A 17828-nucleotide genomic window follows, 5' to 3' on the forward strand; every position below is an offset into this window, starting at 1 on the left:
GTATTACAAAAGGAAGAGAGTATGTAGAAGTATCAAAAAATTTTAGTTTACTAATAAAAATTGTATTTACTTAGAAACATTCAGAATGTCACTAAAACTTTTGCAACTTTTTTTGCAATTACAGAATGGTATTCAGTTAATGGAACAATTATTTCATATAAGCTCCATCAGAGACAACTGAAGATGAAAAACTACAATCCACATATACCTAATTTTTGCTGTGCACCAACAAGAGCCTGCTTTAAATATCCATGTCGAGGGCCGGGGAGATGGCTCAGTGGATTAAGCACTTCCCTGGCAAGCACAAGGGCCTGAGTTCAATCCCTGGTTCCACAATAAATAAATAAATAAATAAATATCCATGCCGATTTACAACCCCCATACTGTACCCCGCAACATGAGTGGCTATTGAAAATGCCACCAGGACAGGGCTATCTAGAGACATGTTCAATAATGTGTTAACTAAACAAACAAACAAATAAACAAACAAAAAGACAAAGTACAGTTTAAAAATGAATCTTACACAGGCTTACATTTCAGTATTTTTTTCTTAAAAAGGAGTGAGTTGTGTACAGGGGTATTAAATGCTTTATAGACAAGAAAGAAAAATTGCATTAGATCCAACTTATTCATCATCATCCTTGTCTTCATCCTCTTCATCCTTTTCATCTTCTTCCTCCTCATCTTCTTTTTCCTCCTCCTCTTCCTTCTTTTTCTTGCTTTTTTCAGCCTTGATGTCTCCCTTAGTTGCTGCATCAGGTTTTCCTTTAGCCTGGTAGGCAGCGATGTCCTTTTCATACTTTTCCTTCAGCTTAGCAGCCTTCTTCTCATATGGCTGCCTGTCATCTGCTGCAGTATTATTCCACATTTCCCCAAGTTTCTTTGGGACATCATCAATGGAGAGGCCAGGATGTTCTTTTGTTTTGGGTGATGCTCGGAACAGAATAAGAAGGCAAAGGAGGCCTCTTGGGTACACTGGGATCTTTGAACTTCTTTTTTGTTTCTCCTTTAGGAGGAATAGAAGTTTAAGTTTCTCTTTCATAAAGAGCCTTGTCCACTTTTGCCATGTCTTCAAATTTTCCTTTTTCTTTAGCAGGCATGGTCTTCCACCTCTCTGAGCCCTTCTTAGATAACTCTGAGAAGATAACGGAAGCATCTGGGTGCTTCTCGAGCTCCTCTCGGCAAGTTTGCACAAAGAATGCATGTGATGACATCTTACCTCTCGGCTTCTTAGGATCTCCTTTGCCCATGTGTACTTGTTTTCCTCAGCGAGGTACAGAGTCCCCCAGTCCCTGTCCAGCTCTGACCTGCCCAGCACTGTCTCTATGGAGCTCCAAACGTACTGCAGTGGCTGTGAGAGCAGGAGCCAGGCACAGCCTCCTCATTCTCACTGCTCTGTAACATCTGAAGTATCACATATTTCAACAGTCTAAAACATGGATTATTATTTTTTCTTAACCTGGGTCTTAATAAGCAGTTCAGACTCATAGCAATCCTCCTGTCTCTGCCTCCCTGGTGCTGGGATTACAAGTGCATGCCACCACGCCCAGTCTAGGTGGCCAGCTTGTAGGGCCCAGGGCAGGGCAGGCAAAGCAGGGCTGGGTCAGCAAGGCTTGTGGTACTGGGGATGGATCCTGCCGGCACTTAGAGATGACTGAGCTATCTTGCCTGGCCCAGTCATGGCTATTTGAGTGCTGCTTTATCTGTAAACACCTTTTCTGTATCCAGAGCTTTGAATCTAGCTCACCTGGCAAAGAAAGATTCCCAGTGCCACACTGAAATATCGGAAGAGACAAAGGGAGTATGTGAGGAATTAGAATGTCAGGAAGATGAAAAAAAAAAAAAACTTTCAATTTTGGAGACCTCTTCGCCTTCTTTTCTTCTTCTATACTTCACTGTAAGGAACTCAGTTCTGGCAATAGTTAAAATGACCTTGGAAGTAGATTTTTTTTCTGGAACCCTGCTGAGTCCAGCCAGGGTTTCATGGTGACATAATATAAGCAGACATGCCAGCTAAGGAAAGCCAGATTCCTCACCTACAAATCTGTGCCTGAATAATGGTGGACTGTTTTCTATGAGTTAGTTTGTAACGATGTGATACACAGCAATGGGAAACTAATACAGACAGATATGAATGACATCTTTTGATTCTTAACTTTGACAGTCAAATTTATACTCTGGTTTTTGGTTTTTTGTTTCTTGTTTTTTTTTTTTTTTTTTTTTTTTTTTTTCTTTTCAGATGACATTTCACAGTTATCGCCATCACACACTCTCACTTCTGTACTTTGTTACGAGTCAGGAGAGTGCTTGGTATCTTTGAAGTGCTCTCCCGTTGGGAAAATGAGTTGACATGATGCGCTCTCAGCAAGTACAGTAAATACAGTTTTGTAAAATACTCATGATAGGCTTAGAGTCTGGAAACTGCTGTTTAACTTGAGATACATTTTATCCTTGTAGATAAGATTCTAATTTGCATCTTTGTGAAAGTTTTCAATTCGAGTCATAACTGCTCATTATACTTTTCTTCATTGTTAGACTGATCGAGGCTTTTGCATGCATATTTCAGCACCTCTTAACATTGCTACCATCCTTTGAACAAGCGCTGGAGAAAATGAGGACTATATTTCTCTGAATCTTATTTTGAGAGTTGAATGCTCCCTTCAATAACAAGATGAACAGTTTCAAAATATTATCAGAGGCTCTGTTATGAAGTAGGCCCTCCAAAGTTTGGTACAATATTATATGAATGAGTACCATCTCCTGGTTAAGAAGTACAAAAATCTCACATCATAAAACAATCTTGTATAGCATATATTTATTATTAAAATGTGAGAGTCCACACATTTAACAGCATAACAAAAGATCAGAGCACAAAGAATGAAATTTCTTAGCCACTAGGAGCTTTTCAAATGAATGACAGATACACTTTTTCAAATTTTTCTCTTTATTATTTTTAGATCTAGTGTTTTCAGCAGATTCTCCTACCATCTTCACATTATAATTTTTAAATTTTCAAAAAACTCTTGATATTCAGTTCATACATAATTTGTAGAGATTCATGAAGCATAGTTTTGCAGATAAATCCATGATATTAAAATTTCAATACGATAGAGATTATCACATTGGAATATAAGGACGTGGAAATTGGGTGGTTCCATAGTTCAGATTACAGTAAAGCACAATCACTAACACAGTCAATAAATTCATTATCTCATGAATGTACTAATTTACCAATGAAGATTAGTCAGTTATACAGTAGTAGGTAGGGATTTCCATAGTATACAGAAAATTATTGGTGAACCAATTTAGAAGGATATGAAAAAATATGTAAATCAAAAATCAGGCTATTTTTAAATATATTTAATTTGACAAAATTTTTCAATATCCATTATATATGATATCAATAATTTTATAGATAGAATAGCAAAATTTATTCAGTATGTCACCTCTTCTTGGAGGTAACACCTGATCCTATAGATAGTAGTTACACTGAAATTTTCTTACTTGTCCCAAAATTTAGACAGCCCTACTCAGTTTAAAACATATAAAAGTATCCCAATAAAAATATCAGATTTTTTGAACAACAAAAAAGTTAGTCCAATATTTAAGAGAAACAATTAACAGTGAATAAAATTAACAATGTTGGGCCAGTCAAATAGCTCAGCAGATTACAGTGCCTGCAAGCATGCAGGGGTCGGGTGATGGATCCCCTAGCCTGCTGTGAGGTTCCCGCCTGTAATCCCACCTCTAGGGAGGCTGTATACAGATGGATCGCTATGAGTCAGATCTAGTAGTGAGACTCTGAACACCGTGTAGACCCTTCCCTAAAATACAAAAACAAAAACAAACAAACAAAAATTTGGCAATGTTAAATCAATCTAAAGAAAAGAGAATGCAATGCCAGTTATTTGTTATATCATACACTTCAATATTGCCTTTAGATGTATTAATGGTACTTATAAATATAACTGAACACATAAAAAATGTATGCCTTGGGTGGTGAAGTGTAACTCCTATTCTGGTATTTTTATTATGTCTCTTATGAAACTGTTTATGAAGCTAGAATCCTCATTAAGAGTTCTCATCGTCACCTTCAATTCCAATCTGATACTAAAGGTTTCTATGGGGAAATCATCAGCAGATTCTAAAACCAACAAGAATATTGATTTTGATGCCAAAATCATAACTTCAAGGATAGCGTCAAGTGAATATTTTTAAGAGTGAGAAATTGTTATTTTACATTTAAATTTAAAGTGAATGCTAGGAGCTGGGGACATGACTCAGTAGAATAAGTGCTTCCCTGGCAAGCACAAGGGCCTGAGTTCAATCCCCGGTTCTGAAAAAAAAAAAAAAAAAAGTGAATGCTGATGACTTGTGTATACACTATCTCAAAATAGTTTTATAAGCACCAAGTAAGATAATTTTTTATCCCCCACATTCATCCCCTTTCAGTATTAGGGTTGAAACCTAGGGACAGTCTACCACCATGCTAAGTGGATTTTTCATTTTCCAGAGTGACTAAGTTACCCAGGCTAGCCTGGAATTTGCAATTCACTTGCCTGTTAGATTTTGAGGCACTCTTTTCCAGTATTAAGAATTGGACCTAGGGTCTTTGCCCTGAGCTATACTACCAGGGGAGAAACAGAAATAACAGAAGCCAACAAAACTGAAAGCTAAATGAGAAGGTGGGGTAGTCTCACAAGGACACCCCATTCCTGAGAGGAGCTCATTCCTTCACAACATTATCAATACTTAATACACAATTCTTTAATACATCCTCCTGCAGAAAGGTAAATAAACATTGTGCATAAATACAGCTCATTCAAATAAAAGTCACCATAATCTTAAAAGATCCTGGTGTAACCTAGCACAGTTTTACATTTTTCTGACCAAGTTACATAATACTCACATTCTGCACTTCCCTGGAAACATCATGATCACTGTTGAAGTAGATGCTCCTTCTTGAAGCAGATAAAAGCCTACACCAGCGAATTTATATGTTTTTCTATACTATCAAAGATGGATAGTTATCGTTATAGGGCTACTAGGAAATCCCTTATATGCTGCTTCTTTGAACTTTTGCAAATCAGGATTATGTCCATGCTTTGATCAGAAATAAATTCTACCAGGTGTTGCTCAATTTTTCTATTGAACTTTTGCCTTTGAGATGATAAAATTCTACGAAAGGGAAACACCAAATGAAGCCATACAAAAATAAAAATAAAATACAAGAGAGAATCTGTGTCATTATACTAAGAGTCTAAACTGTGCTGCTTGACAATGAAGAAAACTTAACATATCAAATCTGTAGGTGTTTGGTAATATGTTAAAAAACTTAACAGCTCAGAAAAATGGGGGTTATGGTAGGTGGAATCATGAAATTAACATCTTCTCTAGCAGAGTTCTACCTATAGGTCAGATGTTAAGGGCAGATATTTGGTAAAGCTGCGTATTTCAGGTTACTTTACAGGGTAGGACTCACCACAGAGACACAGGCAGAGGGCTGGTCTAGGTAGGCCAAGGAGCCCTGAGAGACGCCTGCTGGCCTTCCGTGCTGCTGTTGATGTTCTTCAGCACTGGCTGCCCATGCCTCAGGTGTATCAACTGTGTCTGGACTAGTCTTTTTTGCTGCAATTCCTTTTTTCATTCCAAGATGTCCTCTTTGATAACTTTCTCTGGCTTCTGGACAGCTGTCAGAAACTTGTTTTTGTAAGGGGAAAAAAATTCAGTATGTCTTGCAATATGCAGAAACTTTTGGAAAAATTGAGCAACATCTGGTAGAATTTATTTCTGATTAAAGCATGGACATAATCCTGATTTGCAGAAGAAGCAAGGCAAGCCTCAAATTATGAGTCCAACTCGTGCACTGAGGTATTGGTAGAGCTTTGCTAAAGGACAGGCAACACTTGAAGAAGCAAAACCTGGCCTCGGAGTTCCTGACACTACCTGGAGAACAGACCTCCCAGTGGAGCTGTGCTGTACGCAGTCTCAAAGTGAATATTTCCATAACATAGAGAAATAGATAACAAATCATATATAAGATAAAACTTATTTTTTAATGCATTTTAGTACAGGGTCTACAAGGTCTCACTGCACAGCTTGGATTCTCAGTGATCCTCCTGTTTTTAGCCTCCAAAGCACTGGAATTAGAGGCCATGCCAGCACGCCCAGCCCCAGTCACTGTCTCAGCATGCCCTGGGGGCTGGCCCAGCATGGCATGTGTACTGGGATTGAACTATGGTCCCTGTGTGCTCGCCTATGCTTGCCTAAGCAGGTGCTTTAGATTGCTGAGCTATCTCACTGGCTCCCAATTCTTTATCATTCTTCATGTTAACTCTATGTTCTTGAACTATTTTTACTCACAGTGAAGGAATTAGCAGTGTGGGATGTGTAAAAACTACACACAATATTACCACACATTATTGTCAGGTAAAATCTTTGAATGCCAAGAATCTAAACTTTGTGTATTAGTCTAATGACTGGAAAGCCACAAGGTTCATGTAATTCTTCCAGGAGTGGTTACAGAGGAAATTACTCATCCACTTCCAGTTGTTATTAGAAGTTTTGTCTGTAATTTTCTTCTTTTTGTTTTCCTTTTGGACCAGAGATCGAACTCAGGACCTTGCACTTGCTAGACAGGCACTTATACCACAGAGTTATCTCCCTAACCTTTATGATTTCTTCTTAAACAGTAATAGACTTCCTAAAGGTATGCATAATAGCAAAGAATATATTTATCAAGTTATGCTTTCCTTTCTAGCAAATACTGATGATAATAGTTAGCATTTATTATTTGCATCTGGTAAAAGGCTGCTAATATTATGTAATTTAATAAATGTAAAACCCAAATATTGTTACTATTGCTATTTTAAAGATGTTAAAAGTGAGCCAGAGGAAAGTTAAATAACTTATCCATAGCCTCAAAATAAAGTTCCAAGATTGGAATACAATTCTTCTTACTCAGAAATCTATATTCTTAAAAACTGTAAGGTGGTGAACTACATCAGAGCTCTAACGTGCCTGCTTAAGCAAGCTTAGGCAGATGTGTAGGGACTGTGGTTCAATCCCCAGCACCACATGCCATGCCAGCCTCGCCCCCAGGGTGGGCTGAGCCGGCCACAAAAAAAAACAAAACAAAAAATATACTATATTACTTTTCTCCCATATGTAGACAAATACTATTAATAAAGTCAAAGATTTATTCAAATTCTTCTCTAAAAATAATTAGGAAGTATAGTAGAGCTTTATTTTTCTCTATATATTGTGTAAAGAAAGCTATATAAACTATATTTATACTATATCTAAGCTAGTATCCAAGATATTTAGTTTTGTAGTAACTCATAATTTATTTTTCAGTAGATTGTGTTTTTATAGACAAGATAGTTACCAACTAGAAAGTTGAATTGTAAAAATATTCAGTCATTTGACTGATTAGTAGGTTCTACTGTTATTATTTATATGTTTATTACATAATAGGTTGAACCATTTTAACATTTGCTATTAGAACATGAATAAAAATAGATGAAATAAACTTGTCAGCAGGTTCCAATATTTTGCTCAAAAGTATGAGAATATTCAATATTTTTATATTAAGTAAAATTTTAGAGCCTTATTTAAAAGCACTCATTTGTAAATTAAAGCTAATTTGCTACATTCATTAAAGCTACACTTACCTAAAATGATTTTCACTTGATTATGAATATTATGATTAAATGATTCTTAGTATGCAAATACCACTTAGGTTCATTTACAAACGTTACTTAAATCACAAGCTCTTATGATCACAGTAGAGTTACTCAAAATACAAAGACTTTTACCATATAAACATTAGACTGTTGCATACCATATTGAGAGAAGTATTTTTAGTCTACTTGTACTACTTACCTTACAACATGAAAATACAATCAAAATTAATGAAAATTCTCTTCTCAAAAGTGTAAAGATGGTGTAAAATATATGTATGTGCAAAACTTAAAAAAGATATATGTATATTTATGGAGCATTAATAAAAGATCTTTAACTGGGCATGATGGCACACACCAGTAATATCAGCTGCTTGGAAAGCTAAAGCAGTTGAATCAAAAATAGAGGTTGTCCTAGATATTCAAGAAGACCTTGTCTCAAAAAAAGGAAAAGAAAGAAACAATGATTAAAAACAGCTGGAATTTTAGCTGTAATCATTGGGCATCTGTTGGTACTTCAATCCCTGATGACAGAAAAAGTGAAAGGGGACATTACGATGCTAATAATCAAGTCAGAGTTCATCTAACTTATGGTGCTGATGCTTTTCTTGAGAATATAAAATGATATTAAAAGTTGTCACTTATTTATTACGTTCTATAGAAGGTTTTGAAAGCAGCATATCCATTATATGTTAGTCATCCTCATAGGAGTCCTGTGGATTGGATGCCATTAATATGTTATTGTCCATTAATGAAAGAAGTGAACAAAATCTCAAAATTAAGTAACTTTTGCAGTTTGACCTATGTACAAGACCTATGTAGGTGTTGATAAGGCATATGCTTCCAATCACTATACATAATTTCCTTCTACCACAGGAAGTAGTAATGAAATCTAGAACTTGAACTTCTGCATGCCTTATGTATTTATAAGATTACTTATATGAAAATGTAAGTATTTATTCATATCAAAGACCAACTTGGACAATAACTATTGTAACATATAGGATAAATGAAAAAAATATTTTAACAGTATATATCTCTTTCACCTTGTTGTTGTGATAAAAGTATTACTTTGCAATGCCTAAAATATTCCATTAATTTTATCATTATAGTAGTCACAATAAATTTTGAAATAGTATCTGGCTTTGCATTAATCTCACAGTTACCAGGTATTCTCCAACTGTACAACATAGAATACTTACAATTGGCAAAATTTTAATACATATGACTTAGACTATGGCTACATGAAGTTCACTAGTATCTTAAATATCATAAGAATTTTTATCACAGCATTGCATTAGATGATATTATTTTAGAGATATCTGAAATATGCCTTGACTTGCAAAAATAATTTATGACCATCTTTTTATTCTTACATGTGTGTAATGCACAATTACAACACCCTTGAGAACTTGATTTATATCTATATATTTCCTATATCTTGATCCATTTGATGCCTCTTCTCCAAAGACTTGGCTCCTGCCCTCTGATTCCCTTCCTCTTCTTCAAGAAATCTTTCTTTTCTCACTCTTTATTCATAATCCATTTTCCCATATGAAGAAAATGCATAATATTTAATTTTTGATATCATATTTATTTCACTTGTCATGACGATTTCAAGTTCATTCCATCTTCCTAAAAACAACTTGAATTTATTTGTCTCTCTAGCTTATCAAAATTTCATTTTATATATGTGTCACATATGTAAAGCTTAACGAAGAGTAAAATATTAGCAGACATTCTGACACAGGATAAGGAGATCTGGGAAGGTACAGAGGTTAGGAAGTCTCAAAAAACTAGGATTACATGTCCCATTCAACCCCGCTATTCCACTCCTGGGTATTTTTCCAGAAGAACTGCAAACATCTTACCACAAAGTTATATGTGCACCCACGTTTATAGCAGCAGAATTTGTCATAGCTAAATCTCGGAAGCAACCCAGGTGCCCATCAACTGAGGAATGGTTTAAAAAAAAGATGTATTTTTGTACAATGGAGTATTATTCAACTATAAAAAAGATAAACCTGAAGATTTTATAGTAAATGGATGAAGCTAGAGACCATCCTCATAAGTGAAAGAAATGAGACCTGCATGTGGAAATATAGTATTGTCTTCCTAGTGTAAGAACATGAAAGAGTAAACAGGGTCTGAGTGGTGCAGGTACAATCCCTCTCCTGACCGGAGAAAGGACTACCCAACAACGATAGTGCATTTACTTCAACAATGAAGAGAAGGCCAATGTTTACAGAGAATTTAAGGGAGAGTAAGGTCCTAAACAGGAAGAACATCTAATCTTCCTCAAACATCATTCCTTGGTGGTCTACGGGGAATAAGGGCTAAATGTTTATATTATCTCAGGGGAAACCCGAGTCACTTTGCGCTCAGTTCCCTGGCTGCCTACACTTCTCATGGACCTGCTAAACTTGTGAGCAGCGGTGACCTTGTCCTAGATACCAGAGAAACAGGGCTTCTCCCTGAACGCTTAAAGAAGCATCCGCATAAAGTCAAAACAGCACGTAATGAACAAACAGATTTTGTGAGCTTTTTCCTATAAACTTGGATTCACAAAATGAGAAAATAGTCAGTTTTGAAATGCTCTTACTTACAAGTCATTTCCAAGTGTTCTTAAAGAATATCCTGCTTCCTAGCTCCTTCTCTCCAAACAGACAATTTTTATTTGTATGTCTTTAAATCTGGATATTGGAAAACACTATCTTACATGTTCACTCCACAGATTTGTTGATTTTAAATAGGAAAGAAAAATATAATTTTTATATCTTCCAGATACAACACAAAACATTTTCAGATTCTGGCTGGACTTAATATGAAGTCCTAATGTGACTAAGTGAGGTTCGTCCTGGGGAAGATGGTTCATAATATTTTCTGCATGAAATATTAAACTTTAGGACAGATATAATTCTGAATATATGTAGACTATCTAAAATTAGTTATGAAAATAAATAATTATTGTAACAATAAGTGAAAAATAATGCACACTGAAATAGTAATAATTGTACCTCGGACAAACCTCATTGGCTACGACACTGCCACTGTGCCAAGCTATACAAGCACTTAAATAAAACCTTGCTGAATACTGATGAAAGAAACTTTCATAAACCATTTCTTGTAATCATCCCTAAAATCTTGCCCATAGACTTTTTAAGACAAGAAGAAAGGGTTCAGTTCACTATTAAGCACTTGCATTTTTGGAACAATACAACAGCAGTGAGCAGAAAAACAAAAATTGCTTCCTGCAGATTACATTGCAGGGAGGTACATATGCTTGCACTTGCAAATGCTGGGATTGCCAGACTTATTTAAAAAAAAAAGTTTCATTAAAATTTTTGGTAAATAATAAATACATTTCAGTGTAAATATATTTCAAATATTATATACTTAAAGTATATTATGATATAATATAATTTATGGTATATCTCACATATTGTATTTTGCCACGTGCAGTTAAAATTTAATTTCTGATATATGACATGTTTTTGTTATGTCTCCAGAGTACTTGGACACACTTCCACCTGCTATACAAATTTAAATTGAAATCTAATTTCATTTACCTCATAGTCCTAACATACACAAAGACACACTAAATATATTCAATCACAAGAAATGATATAGAAATATATTAGTGAGTTATAACTCAGTTTTAGGTAAGAGTTTGAAAAGACTGAGAAGATAATATTTGGGCAAAGGCCCAAATCAGGCCAGAAAAGATGATTCTAGAAATAATTTTGGAGTAAATTAATGGTGCCCCTCCAAAATGTGGGTACAATTCCTTTTATGTCCATTTATTTTTTTCTTCCTGTAGACTAGAAACCTACTGATGATGCCACTTATACTCAGGGTGGGTTTCTCCCCTCAGTCTCCTGGCCTAGATGTAGTACTCCACAGGCACAGCCAGAACTTTACTACCTTACTAATGTACTAGGGACTTGTTGCTCATGTTGTCCTATTATGATTAACAAGACCTTCTACCTCTATCTGTCTATCTGTCTGTCTGTCTGTCTATCTATCTATCTATCTATCTATCTATCTATCTATCTATCTATCTATCTATCTCTACCTACCTGTCTCTCTGTTGGTCAATCTAGCTACCATTCATCTACCTAGTTTAATATTTCAGCAATGATCGAATAGATCACACCTATGAAATCTTTACTTCCTAAACAAATACTAAGTTGCACAGCAAACTTGCATTTTACACTAGTTGCCACATTTAATAGTTCCTTTTCCCTATTGTAAGAACATTTCAGTGGAATGCAACAAATGTCTTCATCAGAAATAAGACCTTCCTCTAAACTGCACTGCTTATATTTTTTAAGAAGTATAATTAGTATTGGTGGGGTGGTATGAAGAAGCTATTTTGAAATCCAGAATTTTGAAAACAAGTTACTTAAAAAGAACCTAGTAGAACATTACTAGAGAGTTGGTGGAATGTTTTACTCAGTGGCTTCCAAGTCTACATTCATTTATGTTGAGCAAAGTAAAATAGAGGAGCTGATCCTCCCCAAATGAAAGAGAGCTAGAAATGACTCATGTGATGCTTATATAATGACCTATACAATAAACACTTATACTTATTCAGTAATATTGTATAAGCAAGAATAGATCTTTAAACTGCAATAAAAGAAGTTGAGGGCTCTAAGCTTTAAATTATTTACTAGAGCATTTAGTTGATTAGATCATTTGAAATGTAAAATCACAGCTTTAGTGATGTTAATGTATTGATGTTATCAGTTTTATACGGAGACCTTTAAGCAAGTAAAATCTATCTACACATTACAAACAGACAACTATGAAAAACTATGTAAATTATATGCAATATTCTAAAAATATCCCACTCTTCTCATAAATATACAGAGAAAGTGAAGGTTATTCACTATAAATATTAAAATTTTTAATGAAGTTTTCAAGTATTTTAACTTGCACATAGACAATTTTACTATGATTTAAAATCAAGTACTAGAATGATAATTTTTAGATTGGAACACAGAGTTACATGACACAAGATTAGTGGGTCATGAATAGAATTAAATATGGCTAGTTCTTGTGGTCGGCAGCCATAAAGTTCTGAATGTAGGTTTGATTAAGTTCTTGACAAATTTAACTTGACATCACAAACATTTAAACAAGCAACAATAAGTTGATAATAGATATTTCTATTGCGTATTTATTAAAACAAATCAAAGTAAATCATTAATAAAATTATTTAAAATAGAAAATTATTTGCAACACTTACCAAGTCATTTTGGGTTGACACATCAAAAGTGTCTTTAAAATTATTTTTAGCCATGCATGATGTTATGAATCTATAGCCAGAACCACTATGGAAGCTGAGGCAGGAGGATTGTCTGAGTCCACAAATATGAATGCGACCTGAGTGACATCCCTAAAATAATAAGAAAATTAACTTTCTTTTAATGGATTTTTGTTGTCAAAATTGTTTTAAAAAAATCTCAGATATTTTTAGGCTTATTACTGTTATTGCAAATGTAGTGACATATCTATCCAATTGAAGAGTTGCTCATTTATTTAGCTGGTTTGATAACCTGGTAGAAGACAGCACTATGCATTATAACAAGTACTGTGAAATTCATGTTAGTTTGTTAGATGGAATTCTGTAACATTTGTAGTTTTTTCTGTTTTAATACTATTTTGTACTCTTTAAAAAATAAAAAAAGGAAAATAATCTGTTGGTGGGGTAGGTACTTCGGTGCTTCCAATTTTGTCTACTATGAATAAAGCCAAAAAAAATCTCTCCTTGGGAAAAAAAAAGATCAGGATAGCATAGAACAATTAAATTCATTAACTCATAGAAAATATTGATAATTTGGCTATGAGTTTATCAAGATACAGTAAGTATGTGCCTATGGCTTTGAGATTCAAGGAAAGACACATTTTCAAGAATATTTTTTGAACAAAAATATTTAGTGTTATAGGCAATGTACAAAAAAGACAGAAAATTAAGGTCTACCACTTCTTGGGCTGGGGAGATAGCTGAGTGGCATAAGCACTGCCTGGCAAGCACAGAGACCCATGTTTGATCCCTGGTACCACATGCCATGTTGTCCACGGAACACCAGGTACAATGAGCCAGCCCTGAAACCAGGTGTGGTGGCACACGCCTGTGATCCCAGCACTAGGGAGGCTCAGACAGGAAGGTCATTGCAAGTCTGAATAGTGCAGTGAGATCCCACATAAATAAATAAATAAATAAATAAATAAATAAATAAATATATAAATACTTTAAAAAAACTACCACTTCTCTGAAATTGTGGTCTTTCTTATGACTGCCATATGATAGAGCTGATCATGTAGTGTCATCAAAATATATAGTGAATGTTTAAATTTCTCAAAAAAAGCATTACATTGCCATTAACCATTCTCAAAATATTCCTCCTCACCTCAAATACAGACATAGCTCCTGAAACCTCCTGCAGAGTTCTGGAGGTCTCCTTTCAGGAATGTCTTTCTACAGGCAGTGAACGCTGTTGCCCAGAGCCAATCAGCAGACGTGCAGGCTCGTGCACACATTGTGGCGGTCCTCTCCCTCCTCATTGCATGGGTTTGACATTCCACAACTTCTCACTCTTAAATCAAGTCAAAATAGCCATGAAATATAATTATTTTGGATTAATTTAAGTCATCAAGGTAGCAAGGATGTTACAAGACAAATACTTATAAAACAGGGCTTATAGAACTGCTTCAAAATGTGACAACGCACAGCACCTGTCCAGCCATGAATTTGATTCTTGGTACCAAAAAAGGAAACAGCACAGCAGGAAGTTCCACTAAACACTATTCATTTATAAGACAATACGTCTTTGCTATTCAAAGTGAAGACTGGAAAATAGAAAAAGAATCAGAATTTCTTGAACATATATAGAAAAATAGACATGTAAAACAGACTCATACATCAAGCACTGTATTTGTCCTGAGGACTTCAGAACCTATTAGTATGTACAGCGTGCACATGCTTTCCCTAGAGCAAAAGATGGAGACCAAGGTGAGGTATATGAGGGAAAAAAACCTCTATATTTCTCCATTTTAAGAAATACATGGAGTTGTTCTCATTTGACGAGTTTAATCTATGTTATGTGAATCAAGAGCTGTAGCAGGCTCAGTCCAGAGATAGAAACATAGTAGATTTAATCAGGAAATTTTAATATAAACATTCAACCTTGACTTAATAATTGACTGTTGAAAGGGGAATTGCAGAGCAAAATACTGGTTTGTAAATAATATTTCTAGAGTAATATTTTACTGAGCCCATTTAGTGATTCTACTGAGAAACTTCTTAGTTTAACAAGCATTATTTCAACTATCTCTGGCAGTACTGTTATTGATGAGAATAAAAGATGTTAAGGACAAAGCATAATCAAAATAGTGGGATATGTGTTCTTCTTTTGTTAGTATTTCCTTGAGAATGTTTGCAAGTGTCTGACTCACTCTTGGTGATAAATGAAATCTCTTTTTATCCTCACAGTTGGGATGAAAAATATACAATAACAATAAAGGTAATATACATGCAAGACCATATCAAAAGCTATTCTCAGGCCAGGGAGATGGCTCAGTAGAATAAGTACTTCCCTGGCAAGCACAAGGACCTGGTTTCAATCCCCACTTCTGAAAAAAAAAAAAAAAAAGTAATTCTCCTCTTTCCTGGCCCATTGTTAGTAACCACTCTTTTGTTCTGTGTATTGACATATTAATTTCCTTAAACGAGTGAGAACATGTGATATTTACCTTTTGTTTGTATAGCTGACATAACGTCTTCCGGTGGCATTTATGTTACCACATAATATGGTATTTCACTCTTGTTTATGGCTAATAGTGTCCCATTTTGTAAATCGTCCACATTTTCTTTATCTAACCATATGCCAAAAGTCATCTGGGTTAATTTCCTATTTTGGCTGTACGAAGTGATGCTTCAGTGAACATGAGGATTCCAGTGTCTATTTAGTATAAACATTTCATCTTCTTGGTATATCTACCCAGTAGTGGAATTGCTGGATCACAGAGTCATTCTATTTTTGTTGTTGTTGTTGTTGTTTTAGTTTGTTCTTTGTCCAATCACGTTTCCCCTGATGGTTGCACTCATTTGCATTCCCAAAGCAGTGAACAACCATTCCATTTATTCCATTTCCTTTACTTCATTGTCTTCATGGCAGTTTCTATTTCTTGCCTTTTTGATCATTGTCATTCTCTATGTTGTGAGATGAAATGTTGGGTTTCAGTTCTCCGATGATTGGTGTGATGTAGCTATTTTCATATATTTGCTGGCCATTTGCATTTCTTCTTTGCTAATTTTCCGTTGAGAGCTTAATCTCAGTTTAAAATTGGATTGTTCACTTTTTGGGTGTTCATGATTTTGACTTCCTTATGTCTTCTATCAGAAGTCTGTGCCCATTGGAAATATTTTCTCCTATCTATCAGGTTGTCTCTGAATCCTGTTGATTGCTTCCTTTATGTGTAGCTACTCCTAAGTTTAATGTTATCTCATTTGTCTGTTTTTACCTTTGTTGCTTTTGTTCATGGTGCCGTCCCTGGAAAATGTTTGCTTGACCCTATGTGCAAGTGCCAGGTCCTCAGCTTGATCTCCAGTACGGCATGCCATGCGGACCCTGAAACACCAGGCACACTGTGGCGGCCTCGAATCCAGGTGCGGTGGCGCATGCCTGTGATCCCAGAGCTGGGTAGACAGGAAGATCATTATGAGTCTGATCTGCATAGCAAGACCCTATGTAACAAACAATAAAATAAAATAAATAATATTTTTTTTTAAAAAGGAAGTCCAAATCTGATAAACATTCAATGTAAGGAGTGTATCCAGTTCCCATCTGCTGCAACTGTTTGTGAGAATTTTATGAATCTGCTCTTCAGCCATGGTAGGTCAAATTATTAAATGGGAAAAACCTTGCTGTCCCAGGGTGTGTCAGCCGTTGGTGCAGCACACTGAGATGAATGTTTTATCCAGTTCTGGCAACAATCCACTGACTACTGGAAAAAGAAGTATAGTATTTATGAATGTATTTCCTCTAATTGCAGTAGAACCTGTTGAAAGCACTCAATGTGTTTTCTAAGTGACAGCACGAATGAAGATCTCATTTAATTCTAGGTAGCTGAACACTTCCAACTGGCAAATCTTTCATACTGATTCAAGATTTAATCTTACAAAAAAAAAAAAGAAAGAAAGAAAGAAAGAAAGAAAGAAAGAAAGAAAGAAAGAAAGAAAAGAAAAGAAAAGAAAAAAGAAAGAAAAAAAAGATTTAATCTTACCAAGTCCTATTGAATATTGTTTGAAGCCAGGCTTTTGTTTTACTGTTTGGATACTTGCAATTTGCAAGCATTTGCACATTAATCGCTATCCTTGTCATATTTTGATATTAAGAACATAAACTTTTGCCAATATTACCACACATCTCTGGTTTTTGATAATTTAGAATATAGCTTGTTTTTTAAATGTAATGATCATCTTTTTAAGTTATTAAATAAAAATGCAAAATCTTTACCAGGCAAATTATTAAAATTTTTCACAAGTTTTATTGGATTGTTTTAACATCAAAACACTTTGGCTTGAAATGGTAATCATTAATTTATAAAATATAATTTATTCATTTAATTTCAATAAACATACCAATGTCATATTTTAAACTAGTTTTTAAAATCTTTTTATTTACTTGTCTATTTGATGCAGGGCTCACTACGCAGCTTGGACTTGCAAAGACCCTCTTGTCTCAGGACCCTGGTGCTGGGGTTGCAGGCGTGCACCACCATGCAAAACATGCAGCACTGCATAGCAAACCTGGGCCCTTGGACTCTCAGGCAGGCACTTAGATTGTTGAGCTATCTCCTCAGCCTCCTGTGTCATTTTCTAAAACATAATTTTGAGAAACAAAAGAGAATATATCATACTAATTATGTGATTACCTAAAATTAGTTTCTATTAGCATTTTATGACATAATCTTTTCTATTAAAACATATGAAACTGTTAAGGCACCAGTGGCTCTGTTCTCCATTCCATTTTCTTTCTTTTGTCTTCAGAATCAAATATTATCAAAGATTTGATTTATAATCTTCCAATCACTTCAAAGAACATGAACCTTAATTTATGTATTCAATTTGCATATATT

The 17828-nt window shown here is 35.0% G+C and overlaps 1 pseudogene; it reads right to left on the bottom strand.

Moving 5' to 3' along the window:
* Positions 1-637: 637 nt before the first annotated feature.
* Positions 638-1250, bottom strand: LOC101567539 (annotated as a pseudogene).
* Between the last annotated feature and the right edge of the window lie 16578 nt (positions 1251-17828).

This window comes from Octodon degus, unplaced genomic scaffold (assembly GCF_000260255.1).
Source record: "Octodon degus isolate 3935 unplaced genomic scaffold, OctDeg1.0 scaffold00009, whole genome shotgun sequence".
NCBI classification, from domain to species: Eukaryota; Metazoa; Chordata; class Mammalia; order Rodentia; family Octodontidae; genus Octodon; species Octodon degus.